The sequence below is a fragment of the Mirounga angustirostris genome, unplaced genomic scaffold, assembly GCF_029215605.1.
Source record: "Mirounga angustirostris isolate CCGP_5_RB_7025 unplaced genomic scaffold, mMirAng1.0.hap1 SCAF_6, whole genome shotgun sequence".
NCBI classification, from domain to species: domain Eukaryota; kingdom Metazoa; phylum Chordata; class Mammalia; order Carnivora; family Phocidae; genus Mirounga; species Mirounga angustirostris.
In genome coordinates, this window is record NW_026991714.1 from 93,571,498 (window position 1) to 93,591,668 (window position 20,171).

Here is a 20,171-nt window from a genome sequence, read left to right on the forward strand (position 1 = left end):
TTTCCAAAAAATTAAGTCAATATACACTAAAGTAGGTAGCCAAAAACAGTGTTTATATACTTATAATAATACAAACATCAGGTATCCATCTAATCAATATTGTAACTGTATTGTAAGTATGGTAGGATACAAGTTTATCTAGTTTTTACGTTTTTATCTACTCTTGATATTTTGGAAACATAACTGTTAAATGTTTGTTTTTAATGTTCCCTCCTCTCATGCATATTAATTTCAGAAATCTCTAAAGTTTAGTAACTATTGTTAGCATTTCAAAAGCATGGCCATTGAGGACTCACTTATAACTGAAACCTTCTTACATATAAAAACACTACAGACAGAATGCTCTAAGAATGATGGAACTGTCTGGGATGCTTAGGAACACAGTACTGGGCACACAGTTCATCATCAAAAAATACTGTCTGAGTAGCGAAAAAAAAAAAAAAAAGATCACATAAGGAATAGTCTTAACCTCAGGAAACAGTAAAAAGTCTCAAAGCCCCCTTTCTGAATGCCTGGAAGTACTATCAAATATCTATCAGAGAAATCAATGAGCAGTAGGCCTATTCCAGATTTAATATGTTTAAATATTAATGAATGACTCCAAAAGCCTAGCACATAAAACAACAGGTTACTTCACCCAGGCACAAATTTAATCACACATACTTCATGGCTTCTGTGCATAGGAAATTACTTGTTAAAAGAACTTAATAGGGCGCCTGGGTGGCTCAGTCGTTAAGCGTCTGCGTCGCCTCAGGTCATGATCCCAGGGTCCTGGGATCGAGCTCTGCGTCGGGCTCCCTGCTCCACGGGAAGCCTGCTTCTCCCTCTCCCATTCCCCCTTCTTGTGTTCCCTCTCTCTCTGTCAAATAAATAAATAAAATCTTTAAAAAAAAAAAAACAAGAACTTAAGAAATGAACTTGGTAAATGAACAAAAAAGCATCCAAAGTTCAACACAATTATGAATCTCTCTTAAATCAACACATCTTTTATTAATCTCAACTTAGTCTAATATAGGCTAACATTTATAAAATAAAAAAATGTACCAAGAAAAAAAGAGAAAGTTCAGTGTGTTCCTGAAGGAAAGGAAGGGTAGGTGAACAGGTATGAAACTGATGATATTTGTGAATTTGGCAACCATTGCAAATACCAAGGGCCATATGAAAAATTGGAGACATATTCCATAAGGATCCAAAGACATGTATGTAGTTAATAACAGAGCCAGGACTACAGATTAGTAGTCCAAACTTCTAATAATCTTTCCAACATATCATACTGCCCTTCCTTCAGTTAGCACCTTCTTTCTAAAGAAGAACAATATACTGGGAGAAACTGGGAAGATGGAGGAGTAGGAGGACCCTAAGCTCACCTCCTCCCACGGATACAACTAGGTAACACAAACATCAGTGTAAATAAGCCAGTGACCTGAAGACTGGCAGAATAAACTCCACAACTAAAGGTAAAAAAGAGGCCACATCAAGACGGGTGGGGAGCTAAACAGCCTGCAGGACCGTCTGGGACCCACTGGCGTGGAGAAGGGAGAGAAACAGACTATGACACTGGGAAGCCTGCATGGGTAAGACAAATCCCCATAACATTTGGCTTTGAAATCTAGAGGGGCCGAATTTCCTTAGTTCTTATAATCAGTGGGACTTAAAGCCTAGAATTTAAAAACCGAGCAGCTCAGTTCTTGGAAAGCATGGAGGGTAACAGGAAGTGGAGCACCTGCCATTAAAAAGCACAATAACCACAGAGATATAGTGTGGCAGCAGTCTGAAAAATGCCTAGGGCATATGGGAGGTAGAGTGATTTACTAATCTGAGAGCCTGTCCCAAAGGAGAAGAGATCACTGGGAGACTCCTCCAGGAACAAAGGAGCTGGCAGGCACTATTTCCCTCTTCCGCCCACCAGCATAAACACACAGCCACCTGCAGGAACCAGCACAATACCAACATTCAACTACTTAACTTGCTTACACCAAGCCCCGCCCCCCCAGACTTTGGTGGATCCGCCCTTTACAGTCACACTTGCCTCAGTCCTGGAGCTGCAGGTCCCTCACCTGGAAGACCAAAGCAAACCTGCCAACATTGCATCTCCTGACGCCTGTGCTTCGTGGGATCTCAGCCAGGTGGTGGAGGACCCCTCCTAAGGAAGACCTGTGCATACCTTGTTAATGGTATTTATGCCCCGCCCACCCACGTTTTGTGGATCCTCCCAGGCCAGCCTTCCTCCAAACAGAAAATCAACAAGTAAACACTGGCTTTGAATGACACACTGGACCAGATGAATTTAACAGATATATTCAGAACATTCCATCCTAAACAGCAGAATACACATTCTTTTCAAGTGCACCTAGAACATTCTTCAGAAGAGATCATGTATTAGGCCACAAAACAAGATTCAACAAATTCAAAAAGATCAAAGTCATACCATGCATCTTTTCTGACCACAACGCTATGAAACTAGAAGTCAATCACCAAAACACAAAACAAAACAAAAAACAACCCTGGAAAGAGCACAAACAGCTGGAGGTTAAATAACATGCTACTAAAGAATGAATGGGTCAACCAAGAAATAAAAAAAGAAATGAAAGATTACACGGGAAGAAATGAAATGAAGACACAGCAGTCCAAAATCTTTGGGATGCAGCAAAAGCGGTTCTAAGAGGGAAGTTTATAGCAATACAGGCCTACCTCAAGAAGCAAGAAAAATCTCAAATAAACAACCTAACCTTACAGGTAAGGGAGCTAAGAAAAATAACAAACAAAACCCAAGTCCACAGAAGAAAGGAGATAATAAAGATCAGAGCACAAATAAATAATATAGAAACTTAAAAAACCACAATAGAACAAGAAAACCAGGAGCTGATTCTTTAAAAGATCGACAAAATTGATAAACCTCCAGCCAGAATCATGAGAGAAAAAGAGAGAGAGGACTCAATAAAACAAAATCAGAAATGAAAGAGGAGAAATAACAACTGAAACCACAAAAAAAAAGGATTATAGGAGAATATTATGAAAATTTATACGCCACCAAACTGGACAACCTATTAGAAATGGATAAATTCCTAGAAACTTATAACCTACCAAAACTGATCAGGAAGAAATAGAAAATCTGAACAGACCTATTACCAGCAATAAAATTGAATCAGTAATCAAAAACTCCCAACAAACAAAAGTCCAGGACCAGAGGGCTTCACAAGTGAATTCTACCAAACACCTTTTTTTTTTTTTTTAAGATTTTATTTATCTGAAAGAGAGTGAAAGAGAGAGAGATCATGAGCAGGGGGTAAGAGTAGAGGGAGAAGCAGACGCCCCGCTGAGCAGGAAGCCGGGGTCACGACCTGGGCTGAAGGAAGACACTCAACCGACTGAGCCACCCAGGCGCCTTAAATGATACCAAGCATTTAAAGAAGAGTTAATACCTATTCTTCTCAAACTATTACAAAAAACAGAAGAGGAAGGAAAACTTCCAATTTCATTCTACAAAGTCAGCCATTACCCTGATACCAAAACCAGATAAAGATACCACAAAAAAAGAGAACTACAGGCCAATATATCTGATGAACATAGATGCAAAAATCCTCAGCAAAATATTAGCAAACCAAATCTAACAATACATTAAGAAAATCATTCTGAGGGGTACCTGGCTGGTTCACTCAAGCAGTGCATGTGACTCTTGATCTCAGGGTTGTGGGTTTGAGCCCCATGTTGGGTATACAGTTTACTTAAAAATAAAAAATCTAAAAAAAAGGGGGGGGGGAAGGGAAATCATTCACCATAATCAGGGGATTTATTCCTGGGATGCAAGAGTGGTTCAAGATGAGCAAGTCAATCAATGTGCTACAATACACCAACAAGAGAAAGGATAAGAACCATATGATTGATAATTTCAATAGATGCAGAAAAAGCATTTAGCAAAGTAAATATCCACTCATGATAAGAACCCTCAACAAAGTAGGTTTCGAGGGAATATACCCCAACATAATAAATATGAAAACACACAGCTGGGGCGCCTGGGTGGCTCAGTCGTTAAGCGTCTGCCTTTGGCTCAGGTCATGAGCCCAGGGTCCTGGGATGGAGCCCCACATCGGGCTCCCTCCTCCGTGGGGAGCCTGCTTCTCCCTCTCCCACTCCCTGTGCTTGTGTTTCCTCTCTCGCTGTGTCTCTCTCTCTCAAATAAATACATAAAATCTTTAAAAATAAATAAATAAATAAAAATAAATCTTTAAAAAAAAAAAAGAAAACACACAGCTAACATCACACCCAATGGGGGAAAATGAGACCTTTTTCCTAAGGTCAGGAACAAGAAAGGATGTCCACTCTCCCCACTTTTATTCAACACAGTTCTGGAAATCCTAGCCACAGCAATAAGGAATAAACAGCATCCAAATTAGTAAGGAAGAAGTCAAACTTTCACAATTCGCAGGTGATATGATACTATATATATATAGCAAACCCTAAAAAGATTCCACCAATTCCTCCCGCCAAGCAGGGAGCCCGACGCGGGGCTCGATCCCAGGACCCTGGGATCATGACTTGAGCCGAAGGCAGACACTTAACAACTGACCACCCAGGTGCCCCTCATGCTTCCCTTTAAATGTAAGAAAAAATTCTCCTCCTCTAGAGCCTAGGGAGAGGGTGTGGCCCTGCCAACAACTTGATTTCATACTCTGACCTCCAGAGTTGAGAAAATAAATTTCTACTGTTTTAAGCCACCAAGTTTGCAGTGATGTATTACTGCAGCCCTGGAAAACTAAGATCAGGAATTTCACAGATATTATAGGGTTTAAAAGCCACTGCATTAAACAAAGAAAAAAAGACACTGCCTGATTCCACTTATTTGAAGATGTATTTATTTTGAGAGAGAGCGGAGCACACACACAAGCGGGGGGTGGGGGGCAGAGGGAGAGAGAGAATCTCAAGCATATTCCACACTGAGTGTGGAGCCCAATGTGGGTCTCAATCCCAGATCATGACCTGACCTGAAATCAAGTGTTGGACGCTTAACAGCCTGAGCCACCCAGGTGCCCCTGAAGTTCAACAATAGGCAAATCTCATCCATAGTGATAGAATTAGTAGAATAGAAGAGGAGCAGTATAGACTGGAATGGGTAACTGGGTAAGGATGGTGTGTAAGAAACATTCTTTTTTTTTTTTTTTTAAGATTTTATTTATTTTTCAACAGAGAGAGAGAGACAGCGAGAGAGGGAACACAAGCAGGGGGAGTGGGAGAGGGAGAAGCAGGCTTCCCGCGGAGCAGGGGGCCTGATGTGGGGCTCAATCCCAGGACCCTGGGATCATGACCTGAGCCGAAGGCAGACGCTTAACAACTGAGCCACCCAGGCGCCCTGTTAGAAACATTCTATATATTTTTTTTTTAAGATTTTATTTATTTTTTAGAGAGCGAGTGAGAGAGAAACAACATGAGAGGGGAGAGGGTCAGAGGGAGAAGCAGGCTCCCCGCTGAGCCGAGAGCCCGACGTGGGACTCGATCCCAGGACTCTGGGATCATGACCTGAGCCGAAGGCAGACGCCCAACCATCTGAGCCACCCAGGCGCCCCAGAAACATTCTATATTTTGATCTGGGTGGTAGTTACATGAGTAGATAAAAACATATTTTTTTAAACTAAAGAATAGTGTATATTCTGGATGATATAATTTTAAAAAAGAAGAAAACACAAAGATACACTATCAAAATAATAATCACAGAAACTTGCTAAATAAGTTATGATTGAAGACTTACTAGTAGTTCAGAGCTATCTTAAGACTTAACCCATTGTAACCAGGCACACTGAAAGATACATAATTTCCAAATACTTAGTCTCATCTTTCAATATATGTGTTTGTGTATTTACATGAAAGAGATAATAGGAAAATAGGTCAAAGACAAGCACTCTTCAATATTTTTATTTGACAGCACTGTTGGGACTTAAACAGTTTTGGTGCTGAATACCAAAATAGGTTATTTGATTTATGTTTTGCCATCTTAAATATGTTAAGGATGAAATAAATTTACCTCTGTTAAATAACATTTTTTAAATGAACATGTTCTAGCTTAATATGTATAGATTTTTAACATGAGTTTCCTCACCAGAGTCTTACAAAATAGAGACACAATCTCATATTGTAGGAACATTTTATGTAAACAGTTGCAACTACTGGGAAGGAGTAAATCTTAGATTTATTTAGTAAAATAGCTAAACTCCCTGCTGGTGGGAGAAAAGTCCTTCACAGCTGAACCTATTTTTTCCTGCTTTGCTAGAGACAAAAAAATGGTATCAGGAGATAATGGTAGAGGATCTATGCAAGCCTGTGCCTGGATAAGAGAGAGAGAGAGAGAGAAGAATGCTAAGAAATCTAAGTAAAGCAGTTCTTTTAACTTCAGCAAGCACTTAAACTCTTCTCCCTCAAGTCAGATTAAAAGCTGAATGGAGGGCAGTCAAATTTTTGTGATGAAAATTAGGATTTCAAAATTACAAACACAATGAAAATTCCACATCCATGAAGAAAAATAAAAAGTTGAGTTAATTTGATTAGACGCATTTTTTTCCTGCTATTGTCAACTCTACAACCTAATTCCCTCTTAAAATACAACTCCATTCCACTGCTTTTGAAAATGAGTAAATGTAGCAGTGTGGGTATAAGTAAGAATATGGTTACTTACCAAATCTCACTTAAGAACACAATTTTTCTTCACATAAAATGACTTACCTAAAACTTTAATATTAGTATGTAATATCATAGTATTATAGACAGATCAGATATACCTCATTAGAATCTTACCTATAAACTTTAGTGCCCTAAAAATAAACAAACTTTAGTATCCTATCTATATATTTTAAAGCCACCAGTTTGCTATAAATTATATAACCTTTCCCACCTAATAAAACCTTACACATGACTTTTGTAAGAAAGCAGGAATATGAAAGGTTACCGTAATATGATGACATCACTGGAGGAATAATGATCTATATTGTTTTCTTTAATGATTTCATATACAAACATGAAGCTGGTTCTTACTTATAGTGCAATGGATATGGCCATTAGTTTGGTTCATGTTGATTCAGCAAAACTATAGCACAGACGTTTGATTTTTTAAGTTTTGGTTTAGCATGTTCTTGGAACTCCTGATACTGAATCATTGAATATATGACTTTAAAATAACATCTTTTTATTTTTCAAGGTGACATATAAGCACATACTGATAATTTAATAACTTAACCATAAACCATAAAAATTTAGAAGAACTAATTCAGTATATAAACCTAAGGCATACCTAATTATTACAAAACCATAAAATGGAACTATAAAAGACTATTACTTTAACTTTCCTTAAAATGAAATCTTTTTTTGCACATCTCACACAATAAAAAGCAACTGCGATGCCCTATAGAATAGCAGCACCTGCAGGAAAAGATCCAGTCTAGCAACTGTTGGTACTTAACCCATTACACTTTATTTTCAAACATCAAGGCACTCTCCTTCCCCTGCCTTCCTGTATACTCAATGGATGAAACTGAAAAAAACAGAGCTCAGAGTATTCATGCTGAACTCCCACAACTATACAGCTGAATCTCATACATCCTTTAAAAATACTGTCCTGAGAACAGGCTTTAACACAATTGTGCAGCATCTTGCTCCTAGCTAGGAGTTCCACAGAAGATAAATATTCCATCATACACTTAATTTCTATAAAGGAGTCTATATTTTTAAAGGACACTTACAATAAGAACTAGATAAGAACACTAAAATAAGAGAAACCTGCAATGTTTAAACTGCACAAGGAAAAATATGACCAAGAAAAAAAATTACTTACTTCAACCCTTAATGATATTTTACAGGCAAAGATATTTTCAATAAGAAAGTAAAATATTATTCACTCAACAATAATGATTTTCTTAGTGTATTTTTTATAAGTCAACATGTAAAAATCACCTGAACTGTAATCAATGATTTGAGAAAAATAATCTATCTTGTTTTGTCAATATTTTAATGTTTTTAATATTTTAGAAAACTTTTGATATTACAAAAAAAAGTTTAAAATTTCTTTGGCATATTACTATACCTAAAGGTCTGTCAAAAAAGGGGGAAAACTCTCTAGTCACCTGATCATGGTGTGCTGGCAATTTCTCAAACATCTGCTGAAGGTCAGATTTCCATTGCATGGAAGCAATCAATGGAACTACACAATTCTCCTAGCACTAAAAAAAGCTAAACAGAACACTATTTTACATAAGTAATAAAATATAACCCTAGCTTTGTAATAAACTGTAGCAAAGTCTATCTCCTCCCCCACAGAATTCATACATTTAAAACATGGTTATAATATTCTTTTTGCATTTTATTTTAAAATTATGCTTATTATGTCCATGAAGTGTGTATATAAAACTTCACACCTTCCATTTAGTAAAAAATTATATAATCAATTTTTTAATTTCACACTCCAAAAAAGCACTATACATCTAAATGAAATTTTAAGAATAATTTAAATGTAATGATACGTATTTATAGGTTTGTGGTTTTTTTTTACAAGTATGAAAACATAATAGCAGGCCACTTATTTCAGTGAGAGTGATTCATTTTGCAACTAATTCACACTAAGATGACTGGGTTTACAAGAAGTTATATGGTTAAAACTAAACTTGTTATAGAAACATTCAGATTCTTCTATGATTATAGAGACTGCTGATGTCAGTTACTTTGAAAAAATTTTTGATCCAAATCACCTTGAACACATTTCATACTCTACAACTAAGGAAACTTGATCAATTGTTTAAACAAGTAATGAAACACAACAGGTTACCAAAGAATTATAGTTAAATATTACAAGAAGCAGTGTCAATGTACATATTTATGAAGTACTACTTTATTGGATCTTCTTTTTAAGAACAGAAATAAAGGTTAGGGCACTTGAGGGGCTCAATTAAGCATCTGCCTTCAGTTCAGGTCATTATCTCAGGATCCTGGGATTGAGCCCCACATCAGGCTTCCCGATCAGCGAGGAGTCTGCTTCTCCCTCTCCCTCTGCTCGTGCTCTCTCCCTCTCTTCTCTCAAATAAATAAAATCTTTAGAAAAGTGTATTCAAGCTAAAATTAAAAGTTAAAGTACTTTCCCCTTCAAAGTACTCTATGTGTTAAACACTCAAATTGCTGCCAAAGTTTTACACTGTAGCTATAAAATGATGAAACATTTTTAAATATAAAAATGTGCCCTTTTATATAAGCCTACACAATTATGGACAGTTTTAAATCTTAGATTAAAACACTTTGCCAAAGACTCTCAGAAAATTAGTAAGCAAAACATAAATGATCAAGTGACTACTTGAAGCTTTTTTTTTTAGAAGCTTAATGTTAATATTTTTAAGTAACACAGGAATCCTTTTCTCATTTAAAAATATGGTAAAGCTACCAGGAAATAGATGAATCATAAAACCCTGCTTGTGATTATACTATATACTAATAAGGAACTTCCATCATATTGTAGATATAAATTACAACACAATGCAAAATAGAGAACTTACTTTAAAAAAAAGAGAGAGCGAGAGAGCATGTGAGGGAGTGAGAGAGGGAGAGAGAGAATCCCAAGCAGGCTCCCTGTTCAGCAAGGGGCTGCAAGCAGGGCTCAGCCTCACCACCCTGAGATCATGACATGAGCCGAAATCAAGAGTCTGATGCTTAAAACTGAGCCATCCAGCAGCTTCAGAGAGATTTTACTTCTAATAAGACTATTGTTAAGGAAAGTTGGGCCTTAAACAATCTAATCCCAGCAAAACAACTGAATTAACAAGTGTGGTCAAGTTAGAACTACACCATCTTCCTAATACAGACAAGTTTTTATTTTTGAATGAACTCAACTATTTAGATTATAATTTTGCTCTAATAACCTTCATTACTTTATATAGGATTATAATTTAATTCCAAGAAAGAGTAATACTGGATCTATGCTAAGTATTTTCCAAGAATATTATCATCATAAAAAGATAAGCTCCCAAGTGATGCTGATTGTACTGCTCTAAGGATCACACTTAGAAAATTGCCATACTAAAGGGTATCTGTAACATGCATCCTAACAAACTAATCTATCTGGCACACAGTTTCCAAATTAATCTTCCTTTAACAACATTTAAAAAGCATTAAACAGTTTTTCAGAAATCTCTCCATGGTTTCTCATGGGGAATACCATAACATCTAAATTTTTTAAGACTAGTACTGAAGGTATTAGAAGAAAAGTCGTTAAACAGTTCATCTCATTTTTCTTTGATGGCTAAAATGAAAGTCTGTCTACATACTTTTTTTTTTTTTTTAAGATTTTATTTATTTATTTGACAGAGAGATACACAGCGAGAGAGGGAACACAAGCAGGGAGAGTGGAAGAGGGAGAAACGGGCTTCCCGTGGAGCAGGGAGCCCGATCCCAGGACTCTGGGACCATGACCTGAGCCGAAGGCAGACGCTTAACCATCTGAGCCACCCAGCCCCCCCCCCCCACATATTTTTTAAAGCCATGCTAAAACCACTCAATATTTTCTATGTACTTACGTTATCAGGCACTGCCAGGAGTAGAGTTATAAACAGCAAAAGCTACCTCTAACTAAAAGACGTGTATGTAAACAAATAATCAAAATACCATGCAGGAATTTCTGCTTTCTGTATAATTCATATCACCATCTCTATAACAATTAAAATGCTAGATAAGATACATTTCAAGTTTGTGTTTTTTAAAGCTGACTGCTAATGCTAACAAGATAGAGAGGATTATTGAGCCAAGAACCTGAAGAGGTAAAAAAAACCCACAGACAGATGGAGCACTGTCAGCTACTTTTGCCCTGAAGTTCAGAATCCAAGCAATACACCAAGTTGCAAAGTTACATGGTGGTCTCCCTAAGGCCACCTCTAACAAAGTCCAAATCTAGAGTCCACCAAAGGTAAGAACCATGGTAACTCCCCTAACTGGCTCAGAACTCTGAAAGGCTATATCCTGGGAGCAAGAGTGACCCAGAATTAAAACACTTCTTGCATGGTCTTAAGTAATAAAGACGGTCAGAAAATGTTTGAGTAAAGACGGTCAGAAAATCTAAAATGACACTTAGAATAAGACACTTAACTGGATTACTGTCACCAGGTACCTGGGTGAATCAAATACAAATTCTCAATGGAAAAAGACAGTATTATCCTAGACATTAAATTATTCCTACAACTAATTTTTCAAATAAAGAGCCCAGCACACAAACAAAACCAAGTGCATGAGAAGGCAACACGAAGAAAAACCAGCAGAATCAAATGAACTAAAATTAAAGTATTCCTGTGAAAACAAATGCCAACAAACATACTAGATATCAAAATTTGTAGAATGCAGCTAGTGAACTGCTAAAAGGAAAATTTAAAGGCTTAAATGCATGTATTAAAAAAGAAGGGGCTGCAGTCCTGAGCCCGCCCCTTGCCACCCGCCCGCCCACCATGGAGCCCCGCCCCAACGGCCCCGCGCTTCGTCCCCGCTGACATCCACGAGGCCTGGTTCCACGAGACGTGCAGCCTGTGGCCCGGCCAAGCCCTGTCGCTGCAGGTGGAGCAGCTACTACACCATCACCGCTCGCGGTACCAGGATATCCTGGTCTTCCGCAGTGAGAGCTACAGCAATGTGCTGGTGTTGGATGGCGTCATCCAGTGCACGGAGAGGGATGAGTTCTCCTACCAGGAGATGATAGCCAACCTGCCCCTCTGCAGCCACCCGAACCCACGCAAGGTGCTGATCATCGGGGGTGGGGACAGAGGTGTCCTGCGGGAGGTGTTGAAGCATTCCTCCGTGGAGTCTGTGGTCCAATGTGAGATCGATGAGGACGTCATCCAGGTCTCTAAGAAGTTCCTGCAGGGCATGGCCGTGGGCTACTCCAGCTCCAACTGACCCTACACGTGGGCGACGGTTTTGAGTTCATGAAACAGAACCAGGATGCCTTCGATGTTATCATCACTGACTCCACAGACCCTATGGGCCCTGTAGAGAGTCTCTTCAAGGAGTCCTATTACCAGCTCATGAAGACGGCCCTCAAGGACAATGGCGTCCTCTGCTTCCAGGGCGAGTGTCAGTGGCTGCACCTGGACCTCATCAAGCAGATGGGGCAGTTCTGCAAGTCGCTCTTCCCCGTGGTGGCCTATGCGTACTGCACCATCCCCACCTACGCCAGCAGCCAGATAGGCTTCATGCTGTGCAGCAGAAATCCCAGCACCGACTTCCGGAAGCCCATACAGCCTCTGACACAGAAGCAGGTGGAGCAAATGCAGCTGAAGTACTACAACTCAGACGTGCACCAGGCCGCTTTCGTCCTGCCTGAGTTTGCGCGCAATGCCCTCAATGATGTGAGTTGATTCCAGGAGCCCGTGCTGACACCGCCCAGGACCTCAGGCCAAGGAGCCTCCAGGGCGCCTGCGCGCTACGAGCCCGACGAGACCCCTCCCCCCACCCCCCGCCCCGCAGGTGTGCCCACCAAACAAGTGTTACAGGCCCCAGAATGCTGCCCGGGCTTCCCTGCTGGGCGGACTCTCTGTCGATGTGGCGTCCAGCCTCCAAGCCTCTACCAGCTGTGTACAGCACCTTCTCCACCTTCTGTCACCCTCACTCACCAAACACGTGTGTTTATAATAAATTCCGGGGAAAAAAAAAAAAAAGAAGGGCTGGGAAATAACAATCAAGAATCCATCGCAAGAAATTCGAAAGCAAATCACAAAACAGGCATTCTATGAAAGAAGGAAAATAAAGATGAGAGTAGAAATTTATACAATACAAAACAAACATCCTATAAAGAAGATTTTGTCAACCAAAATGTGCATTTTTGAAAGGATTAGTGAAACTGATAAGCCTCTGGTGAGACTAATGGGGAAAAACAGGTAGACACTATAGAACGAAAGAGAGGACATCAAAGTGGCAGACCCTTACTGTTTAGAGACACAAACTTCAATGGCAAAACTATAGAGCAAAGCAAGAAAAACCTATTACCATGAAAATCTGGATGGCAATTACTTCCAGGTAGAAGAAAAGAGTTGTGATGACTAGGGGGTGGAACTGGTAGAGCTTTTGAGTACTGGCAATGTTCTATTCCTTGATCTGGATGGAGGGTGGTTACACAGGCATTTGCTTTACATAATTAAATAAGCTATACAATCTCTACTTTGTACACTTTTCTGTATGTGTTATTGTTAGGAACTGAATCGTGACCTTCAAAATTCTGATGTTGAAGCTCTAATCCCCAATGTGACCATATTCAGAGATAGGACCTTTATTTATTTATTTATTTTAAAGATTGTATTTATTTGACAGAGAGAGAGCACGAACAGAGGGAGAAGCCAACTCCCCGCCAAGCTGGGAGCCCGATACGTGTGGCTCGATCCCAGGACCCTGGGATCATGACCGTAGCCGAAGGCAGACTGAGCCACCCAAGCGCCCAGAGATAGGAGCTTTAAGAAGTTAATTAAATGAGGTCATATGGGTGGGGCCCTAATCCCACAGGTCTGGTGTCCTTAAAAGAGGAAGAGACAACAGGCCCCTCCACACCCACCGTCAGCACAGAGGAAAAGCCATGTGAGGACACAGCAAGAAGGTATACATCTGTATACCAGAAAGAGCCCACACCAGAAACCAATCTTGACAACACCATGATCTTGGACTTCTGACCTCCAGAACTATGAGAAAATAAATTTTTGGGGCGCCTGGGTGGCTCAGTCGTTAAGCGTCTGCCTTCGGCTCAGGTCGTGATCCCAGGGTCCTGGGATCGAGCCCCGCATCGGGCTCCCTGCTCCGCGGGAAGCCTGCTTCTCCCTCTCCCACTCCCCCTGCTTGTGTTCCCTCTCTCGTTGTGTCTCTCTCCGTCAAATAAATAAATAAAATCTTTAAAAAAAAAAAAAAAAGAAAATAAATTTTTGTTGTTTAAGCCACCCAGTCTATGGTATTTTGTTATGGCAGCCCTAGCAGATCAATATATAGTTATGTTTTATATTTTGAAAGGTAAAAAAAAAAAAAAAAAATAGAAGGTGACAGGTGTCACCATGGGTACCATGGAGGAGGTAGAAGCCATTTATTATAAAATTATTTTAGGGGCGCCTAGGTGGCTCAGTTGGTTAGGCGTCTGCCTTCAGCTCAGGTCATGACCCCAGAGTACTGGGATTGAGCCCCGGGTCGGACTCCCTGCTCAGCGCGGATCCTGTTTCTCCCTCTGCCGGCCGTTCCACATGCTTGGGCTCTCTAATAAGTAAGTAAAATCTTTAAAAAATAAAACAAAATTTTTAAATAAAATTATTTTAACTGCAACAAATTAATATTTTAAAAGAAACACTCGCTAATTGCTCACCCTAACAACTAATAGATTTATCCTTTCCACACTTTTCTTACAACATTCCCTCTACCTGAAATATTTTTTATTCAGTCTAATAATCCCTTTTCTCCAGTTTAACTAGTCAAATGAGATTAAATATTGTACCCAACTGCCACACTACATGGAGAGCAGTTGGACAATGATATGCCCCCTGAATGTGATTACCATGAAAAGAAACACTGAAACTTGGGAAGGTAATTAAAATACTGGTCATAAAAAACAGTAAAAAAATACAAGATTTTGCTATTGCATATTAAAATGGGGCAGTTCCGTGAAAAGGTATTCTTGTCTTTTTGTTGTAGGATACAACATAAAATTTGTCATTTTAGCCATATTTAAGTTTATAATTCAGTGGCATTACTTTCACACTGTTGTGCAACCATCATTACTATCTATTTTCAAGACTTCTTTATCACAACAAACTCTTTTTAAAAAAGATTTTATTTCTTTGAGAGAGAGAGCTAGAGAGAGCACAAGTGGGATGAAGGGCAGAGGGAGAAGCAGATTCCCCACTGAGTTGGGAGCCTGATGCAGGACTCAATCCTGGGACTCCAGGATCATGACCTGAGCCAAAGGCAGACGCTTAACCGACTGAGCCATCCAGGTGTCCCACAACAAACTATTCATAAGCAGTAATTCCCCTATCTGCTCTCCCCTCAACACCAGGTAACCTGTAATGTACCTTCTGTTTCTATGAATTTGCTTATTCTAAATATTTCACATAAGTAGAATCATATAATATTTGGCCCTTTGTGTACAGCTTAGTTCACTTAGCATATTTTTAAGGTTCATTCATGTTGTGGTAGGTATCAGAATATCATCCCTTTTCATGGCTTTGTAATATCCCACTGAATCTATTACCACATTTTATTTATCCATCTATCTTTTGTTGGGTATTTAGGTTGTTTCTGCCTTATAGCTATTGTAAATAATGCTGCAAAGAAGATGGGCATACAAGTATCTGCTGAGTCTGAGCATTCAATTCTTTGAGATATACCTAGGACTGGAATTGCTGAGTCATGCGGTAATTCTGTTTAGCTTTTTGAGGAACCACCAAACAGTTTTCCATATTGGCTGCACCATTTTTTACATTCCGACCAACAATATATGAAAGTTCCAATTTTTCCACAGCCTCACCAACACATGTTATTTTCTGGTTTTTTTGGTTTGTCTTATGTGTGGTTTTTCTTGCTTTTTAAAAAATTATAACCATCCTAGTAAGTGTGAAGTGGTAGTACATGGTGGTTTTGATTTACATTTCTCTAAAGACTAAAGATATCAAGGACTTTTTCATGTGCTTATTCGCTATTATTATACTACCTTCTTTGGAGAAATGTCTATTCAAGACTTTTTCCCATTTTTTAAAAAGATTTATCTATCTATCTATCTATCTATCTATCTATCTATCTATCTATCAGAGAGGGAGAGCACAAGCAGGGGGAACAACAGGCAGAGGGAGAAGCAGGCTCCCCGCTGAGCAAGGAGCCCGATATGGGACTCGATCCCTGGACTTGGGGATCATGACCTGAGCCGAAGGCAGACTGAACGACCCAGGTGTCCCTCTAAGAACTGGGTCTGGGAACCCTAAAAGAGTAAACAAGTCAGACAAATAAAAGATTATATTCAAATAAATTATCTAGTTGACCCCTGAACAACACAGGGGTTAGGGTGCCAACCCCCACACAGTTGAAAATCCATGTATAACTTTTGATTCCCCCAAAACTTTACTGATAGTCTACTACTGACCAGAAGTCTTACCAATAACAGTTGATTAACATATATTTTGTACATTGTATGTATTACATACTGTATTCCTACAATAAAGTAAGCTAGAAAGAAGATAATGTTAAGAAAATCATAAGAAAGAGAAAACCACATTTATAATACTGTTCTATATTTATCAAAGAATCCACATATATGTGCACTTGCACAGTTCAAACCCATGTTAAGGACCAACTGCATACTGATCTACAAACAACAAGCACTTTTCAACCCTTCAACAAAACATTTAAAAAGGTTTACCACTATATTCCATTCTAAAAGACCAAATTAATTATTGAAGAGGTTAAGAGAATTAAAAAAAAAAAAAAGAATAGGGAAAAAACAGGGGTAAGATTAATGCACTGAAACACCAAAGAATGATATATTTAGTTTATTGTTCCAGAAGCGGCACCATTATGAAAAATAAGATGGTCCAGCCTATAGCTGTAAGAGGCTTTTCCCAAAGTACCACAACCTCTGGTTGTATACCCAATATCCATACACCTCGCTTTCTTTCCAAAAGCACACAAATTTTGTTAGGGGAAATAAAGGCCAATCCTAAATCTTCCAGCCTCCTGGAAATGGCCATGTGACATAATTCAGGATAATAAGATATATATGTGTAAGATCTGAGGTAACTTGAGCTGAGGTTTCTTAGAAAGATCTTTAACTAGGGGCAAATATAGATGATATGAACCTTTTTGCCCTTTTCCACTTTGTCCTTCTTTCTGTTTGGAGCTATACGGAGCAAGGCATAGCATCAGCTATGTTGTAACTGTCCCTGAGGAAAAGATTGAGAGAACTGCCCTATCTTCAAAAGCAACATCCTTAAGTGACCACATCAATCCTGGAATGTCTACTTCTAGGTTTCTTGTTAAAACACGGACAACTAAATACCTATTTTGTTTAACCACTGTTACTTGGAATTATGGCTAAGTGAAACCAAACTCAATCTCTAACTAAAACTACCTCTAAACTCTCCAAGAATCTCTAACTAAAAGTACCTCTAAACTCTCCAAGAAGAGGGGTCATCTATACATCCCCAATACCCATATAATAACTGGCACTAAAAAAAAAATATTATGAGATAGAAGGGTACAAAAGCTTTAAAGGATCAGGTGCAAGTTCTTTTTTTTTTTTTAGGATTTTCTTTATTTATTTTAGAAAGAGAGTAGAATGAGGAACAGAGGGGGAGAGAGAGAGAGAGAATCCCAAGCCAACTTTGAGCTGAGCTCGGAGCCTGACTCAGAGCTCAATCCCACCACCCTGAGATCATAACCTGAGCAGAAATCAAGAGTCAGACACCTAACTGACTGAGCCACCCAGGTGCCCCCAGATGCAAGTTCTAATACAAAAACAGAAGCCATGAGGCCAGCTGCGAATTTTAGAGCTTTCAATTATACCTCAAAACAGAAATACACAGACTCTGAATACCTAAGAAAATGCCTTCTAAAATGCCATCAGCATCTCTTAAGTTAAATTCATGGCAATCATAAAACTAACTGCATGCTTTCTTACACTAAGAAACTTGATTAAGAAAAGGTGATGCTCTCATTAACTGACCTGGACTCTTATTTGATTATCAAACAACAGAGGCTACAAACACAATAAAAATAATAATAAATAATAAAAATAAAAATACTTTTCTAAATATAAAGATCTCAAGTAAGAGCTTAACTTTGCTAAGTATGTGGAAGTCAAAAAACAACAATGATGGCTTGATTGTAACAGAAGATATACTAATTCAATTGTATCATTCACAATCATGATGGATAACTGAAACAGACCTCAAACTCAAACTCTACTGGAAGCAAGGCAGGTAACATAAATTAAGTGAATTCTAAAATAGAGAAAAGGAACTAACAATCTAAAGAAGGTATGCCTTGACTAAAGCAGGAAACTTTGCAGCTCCAGCTAACTGCTTAAATCACAATTTCAGACACAATGTTACTAGAGTGTACAATTCATTAAGAGAACCCCCAAATCCAAGTTTTTGTGTTAAATTCCTCAATATTTAATTTGACATTTAAACCAGTAAAACACTTTTTTTTTTTTTTTTTAAGATTTGTTATTTATTTATTTGACAGAGAGAGACACAGCGAGAGAGGAAACACAAGCAGGGGGAGCAGGGGAGGGAGAAGCAGGCTTCCCGCTGAGCAGGGAGCCCAATGCGGGGCTCGATCCCAGGACCCTGGGATCATGATCTGAGCCGAAGGCAGATGCTTAACAACTGAGCCACCCAGGCACCCCAAAACCAGTAAAACACTTCTACAAGCCACTAATTTGCAACCTTTGAGCTAATATATATTAAGTACTTCCTACATACATTTTATAAATATTTTAATGGCAAAAACCTAAAAATGTAATGAACCAATTTTTGCTTTGAGCCAAGATGAATTAATAGGGTCTGCATTTATCATCCTGTCTGAAACTACTAAAACTCCAGAGGAAAAAAAGGTAAAACATTAATTTTCAAGACAGTGAACGTAAGGCAACAAAGGATAATGAATTCTCAAAAATGGGACACAGGTTACATAACCTCTCCAGTTATACCAGCTTGTTTACTGAAGAGAGTCACACACCATCATGCAAAGAAGGAGAAAACCACATGGAGCCTAAGAGTTTCTGTAAATTGAGGACATAAAGCTGATAATTCAGGCAGGCCAAGGTGTAAGAGTTGCAAGACACAACACCAGGGAGCAAAAGCCACCAAGAGAAAGATCACCAGAGTAGCACCCTAAGCATTGAGCTAAATAAGGTCTGACAGCCCATGTGCTTTAAGAAATTAAACAAAGGTAGGAGAAAACAAAAACCTAAGAGGATTAGAGAGGGGAATTCCCAAAGCTCATATGAGCCTGGTACAGTTCCTCTTCCCAATAGTAAGAGTGATTAATCTCAATTTATAAGGCATTGAGAGAGTACTCGTGAGGTCTTGTATTGTAGAAAAATTAGCCCTAGACTAAAAACTACTCTGTTTATAACTAAAAAAGTCTTAAAAACAAGACCCCCAAAGATCAAACTGTTTCCAAGTAACTTAACTTCATCCCAGAAAAAAAACTCCAAAATATTTATAGGAATACAAAAAAATCCAGTATATGACAAGGTAATATTTACAAAGTCTGGCGTTCAGTCAAAAATTACCAGGCATCCATAGGGTGCCTGGGTGGCTCAGATGGTTAAGCGCCCAACTCTTGGTTTCGACTCAGGTCATAGAGCCCCCCTCCCCCAACCCCTGCCCCCATCCCTGCCCCAGGGTGGGCTCCGCACTTTGCAGGGAATCTCCTTCAAGATTCTCTCCCTCTGCCCCTCCCCTGACTCGTGCACAGCTCTCTCTCAAATAATTAAATCTTTTTAAAAAATTACCAGGCATCCAAAGAAGTAGAAAATATGACCCATAAAGAGAAAAAAATTATTCAATCAAAAACAACCTAAAAGGGATGCAGATGATAAAATTAGTAGACAATTAGTACATGAGATTTAAACATTTAATGGCTATATTCCACGTAATGAAGTTAAAAGATTAAACACTTTATGTATATACCTAACAAGGTATTTTTTAAAATAAATAACTCAAACTGAAATTTTGGAGAAGTAAACTATGATGTCTAAAATGAAAAATACACTGGATGGAACTAAGAACATACGTGATAATACAAAAGAAAATATTAATGAAATTGGAGAGACAAGAAGCAACAGAAACTATATGAAATTAAACACAGAGTAGGAAAAGACTGGGGAAAAAAAGAGCATCACTGGGTTGTGAGACAACTTAAAGCTGAATAATATATTTTTAATTGGATTCCCTGAAGGAGAGAACTAAGGGAGAAAAACAATTTTGAAAACTAAGGACAAAAGTTTTTACAAATTTGATGGAAACTAAACGTGCAGATCAAAAAAGCTCAACTAAAGTCAACCTCAAGAAACATAAAGAAATCAACACCAAGGTCAATCATATAACTAAACTGCTTAAAATCCCTGATGAACAGAAAATCTTAAAAACAGCCAGAGAAAAAAGACATGTTATGTACAAAGGAATGTAATCTGTTTT

The 20,171-nt window shown here is 38.7% G+C and overlaps 1 protein-coding gene and 1 pseudogene across 2 annotated transcripts in view; one reads left to right on the forward strand and one right to left on the reverse strand.

Moving 5' to 3' along the window:
* The window catches only part of JMJD1C (jumonji domain containing 1C), a 349,365-nt gene that overhangs the window by 236,817 nt on the left and 92,377 nt on the right, over positions 1-20,171 (reverse strand). The window lies entirely within an intron of this gene.
* Positions 11,457-12,362, forward strand: LOC123846475 (spermidine synthase-like; annotated as a pseudogene).